A 4,701-nucleotide genomic window follows, 5' to 3' on the forward strand; every position below is an offset into this window, starting at 1 on the left:
CTTCCTTCCTTCCTTCCTTCCTTCCTTCCTTCCTTCCTTCCTTCCTTCCTTCCTTCTGTACCCAGCAACGCTTAAGGCCTACTCCCAGTCCAGTACTAGGATGCTGCTCCTGGCTGTGCTCAAGGGACCTTGTGTTGCTGGGGATCGAACTTGGGTCTCCTGCTTGCAAAGCATGTGCTCTTGGGTCCCCATTGTACATTGTACTTTTTCTTTTTGTTTTGTTTTGTTTGATGGGTGTGCTATTGATTTTTGTATACTTACTTTATAATTGGCCATGCTCTTGGACTCACATAAAACTTTTAATGGATTTTGGGGGATATCCAGATAAGTAATCATATTAACTTTAAATAATGGTAATTTTGCTTTTTCTAATATTTATTTCTTTTTTGTGTGTGCTTCCCTAATTAAATCAACTAGAACTTTGAGAAGTATGTTATTTAAGAGATGTGGTAAGAAGCTTTAATTGTTCCTTACCTAATGGAACTGTTTCTAGAATAACATTAAAGCATGATGCTTAAAGTTAGTTTGAGGCATTAAGAAAAATAACCATAAGAAAGTATTAGTTCTATTTTAAAGGATTTAAAAAATTTATCTGCGAATATTACATTTATCAAATGAATTTTCATTATCTCTTAATAATATCTTTGGTTTTCTTGCTTTCCTTATTAATAAGATAAATGATATTAATAGGCTTTCTAGTATTGATGTATATTTTTATTCTTATAAAGAATACTACTTGGTCATGGTATATTTTTCTTTCAGACCAATATTGTAGTTCATTTTCTAGAATAAATTATATTAATAGGTTTATTAATATTGAACTATCTCAACATTCCTATAATAAATTGGGCATGGTCTATTTCTCTCCTAACACACTATTAGGTTCTCTTTGCTAATACTTTTTGAAGAATATAAACAAAGTCTATAAATTCAGTTGCATAAATAATTTTTCATTCTTTCATTTTATTTCCTAAGGAGTTTTACATCAATATGAGAAGGCATGGTTGGCTAACTCTTTCTATTTTCAGCGCTTTCCTTGAGTTTGGGGTTCAGAGTCTTCCTAATGGAAACCAGGAATATTTTCATCCTTTTCTGCGTCCAGGGATGGTTGTCCCTCTACACTGATGTCTAACTGCCCAATACCAAAGGTGCATATTCCTGGGTTATTATTGAGGAGATGTGAGCCAGACCTGCCATTGCTAAGTCTGGTATTAAAGTATCTGAGAGGCAAAATCGACCGAGAGGCTACGTGCTGTGGACAGTGGGTACACTTGCCTTGCATGCATGCAGTACACATGCCTTGCATGTAGCCGACCCAGGTTTGATACCTGCATCTCATATGGTCCCCCAAGCACCACCAGGAGTGATTCCTGAACCAGGAGTAACAGATTACAGAACCAGGAGTAACAACCCCTAAGCATAGCCGGTTGTAGCACCCCCACACCTTTGAAAAAAGAGTTTGGATTTGAGAGATAGTAGAGGCATAAGGGCCCTGCCTTGCACACGGCCAGCCCTGGTTCAGATTTTGGCACTGCACAGAGTTGAGAGTAACCCCTGAGTAATGTTATGGCCTGGACCTCTGATCCCTACCCCACCCCAAAACCCCTGCCCGCTGCCAAGATAATTTGGATTATACAATACTTTCAGACATTTGTAGTCATTTGTTTCACAGGAATAATTAGGTCAGGGATCCAAGTCTATGTGAAAGAATATAAATGACCACGTTGTTAATAAAATAGTTAAAAGTGAGAAAAAAATCGGGTTCAAGGGCTAGGCTAAATCACCAGTGACTTTGAGCATCTGACCCTTGAGTATTTCTGTGAATTTAACAAAATGATTGTGTAGAGAACTGAGACCAGTGCCCGGCAGAGTCAAGAGTAGATAGAAGAAGGTAGGAGGAGATGGTAGGATGTACCTTGAATACAGGGTAGGAGGAGATGAAGTGCAGAAGGAATTTTGGTCAGCCCGTAGTCAGGCCTGAGAGGGCAGATGCTGAGGACGGCTCCTTCCGGGCTGAATGAAAGTCACAGCACCTCCAAAACCCAGCACCCACCTTCCTTACCAGGACAGAGCAGCAGGGGTCACCTCAAGGGTCAGCTTTCTGCTTCCAAACCCAACTCAGTCCACCCTAGGGTTGTATTCAAAGCAAGTCTGCAAAAGCCCAAGCAACTCTCCTTTTGCACTGATGTATGTTTCCCTGGCCAGTGCTTAAGAAGTGAAATAGGATTCCACACAGAACACGCATGCCTAGATGGTCTTTCTTTTTCTTTTTCCAGTGGAGCAAAATGGTTTTATTTAAAGAATTTACTTAGAGAATTATGGGGAGGGGGAGTGGGAGAGAGACAGAGAGAGGAGAGACAGAGACAGAGACTGACAGAGAGAGAGAGAGAGAGAGAGAGAGAGAGAGAGAGAGAACACAGGCTTCTTCAGTGGACAGAAGCAGAGAGTAGCTTTTAGGAGAAGGGTTATACACATTTTTTTTCAAATTGTCTTGGCCTGGAGTTCTCTGCATACATAAAAGTAAATCTGAGTGGTGTCACCAGGGAAGCATTGCAGTGCTGATGGTCTTTTCATTTGCTTATCATGACCTTTAGATTCTCCTGTACATTTTTCTTTCCTTTTCCTCTCAGTTCCTCTCAGGTCACAACCCCCAGTTTCCTAGATATCTCAGCGTTTTGCCCTCAACGCCCAAGGCAGAGGCTGCCCGTCTTCTCTCTTCTTCCTGCCTCCCTGCCCCCCCACCCCAGCCCCCCTTCTCTGGCCAGCGCACGGACCCACCAGGTAGTTTGTCTCTTGCTCTCAGAGCTTCTCCCACAGTAACTGGCTGTCCGTGAAATTTGTTGAAGCTGTTCTTGGATGCTCTTGAGGGTGATTTTTGTCTGCAGAGAAGGCTATTAAGGTTTATTTTTGGTTTTAAAAATGGAGTTTATTAAAATTACCAATTGAAAGACCTTAGCTCTTCCTCAGGCTTTTGGGCTCAGCTTACAAATCTTATTACTCTATTTATATGCCTAATACATTTTAAGAGTAATTTTTGAGGAGGCTTTGAATAATGTTTGGTCCCATTTATGAACTCGGTTAATTAAACACCTTCACCATTATGAAACTTCACTGAAGATAGGTTGAAATATATTTGATTTCTTTTTTTAAGCATTTGAAATATCTCACTTGATGTCCATTATCTTCCTAAGTGCAAAATAATTCTTGTTAATTTAGAAACTTAAACTAATAAAAATGTTGAACCTACGACTCACTCAGACATTCCAGTATTGTGGATTATTTCAGTCATATTTCAATTTATAGTCACAATTCTTAATTACTCAATTACATGTTTAAACCAGAGTTACATGGTTCTCATTATAATAGACCAAAACACTTTTCAAATATTACAAATAGACAAAATGCCAAATTTTGTGGTAAGATTTCTTCTTACCACAAAATTATTGATGCTATGGATTTTTTGTTTGTGTGTAGTGTTGGGAGTTGAGCCAGGGCCTGATACATGCAAGGTGAGTGCTCTTCTGCTGAGCCACATTCTGGGCTCTTAATGCTGTAGTTTTAATTCTTTTAAATGTTTCTATACTTAATTTAAAATTATAATAGCTAATAGCATTTTCTAAGTGCCACGTTCTGTTCTGAGTGCTTTTCACATACACTATGTAGTATATAATATATATACATATATATATTACATGTAAACTCATTGAATTCTCTCAATTCTTGATCAAAAGCTCCAGGGCCCCCTGAAGGCTGCCGGGCAGCCCCTCTGTGCAGAGACCGTCCCTCCCGGCCGACAGCGCCGTCACTCGCTGCCCCTTGAAGCATGTCCTTCCCACACACTTCTCACCCAGCAATCTATTTCACAAGGATTTGCTGGATTGGATTCTTCCCATTAATAACCAAACATATAATTTACCCCATCTTGTAAAATAAAGCAAAGGAAAAGGTCTGTTCATTTTATTTATGTTTTCATTTTGGGGCTACACCGGGCGGTGCTCAGGGCTTACTCCTGTCTCTGCTCTCAGGGATCACTCCTGGTGGGGCTCAGGAGAACAGTATGGGGTGCCGGGGATTGAACCTGGGACAGCTGCAAGCAAGGCAAGTGTCCAACTTGCTGGACTATTGCTCTGGCCCTAGGTGTGCTTAAAAAGCAAAATAAAACAGCAACAACAAACAGATTTTCCTTGCCAGCTATCAGTACATTAAAAAAAAAAAGTCACCTTTACAGCAAGAGCATTGGTTGCATTGTTGCCTGGAAGCATTGTTGTCCTTCACCCTGTCCTTTCCCTGGCCTCTCTCAACCCTTCCAGAAGTGTTGCTGGACCGGCTCTGACCAATCAGCAGCATCTGACCGAGAGACACCATTTTTATTGTTTGATTTAGTTTTTGGCCACAGCCCATCAAGCTAGGGCAGCTCCTCACGGGGTGATGGTGGATATGGTGGAGGTATTGGTGATAGTGTGTGCGTGTGTGTGCGTACTTGTGCGTGGCATGTGTCTGTGTGTGCAAGCATGTGCATGTGTGTGCGTGCGTGTGTATGTGCATGTGTGCATGGCATGTGTCCTTGTGTGCACGTGGGTGTATGTGCATATGTGTGCATGTGTATGTGCTTGTGCGTGGCATGTGTTGGTGTATGCATGTGCATGCATATGTGCATGTGTGTGCATGCGTGTACATGTGTATCTGTGTGCATATGTGCAT

Source organism: Sorex araneus, chromosome 5, assembly GCF_027595985.1.
Source record: "Sorex araneus isolate mSorAra2 chromosome 5, mSorAra2.pri, whole genome shotgun sequence".
In the NCBI taxonomy this organism is placed as follows: Eukaryota; Metazoa; Chordata; class Mammalia; order Eulipotyphla; family Soricidae; genus Sorex; species Sorex araneus.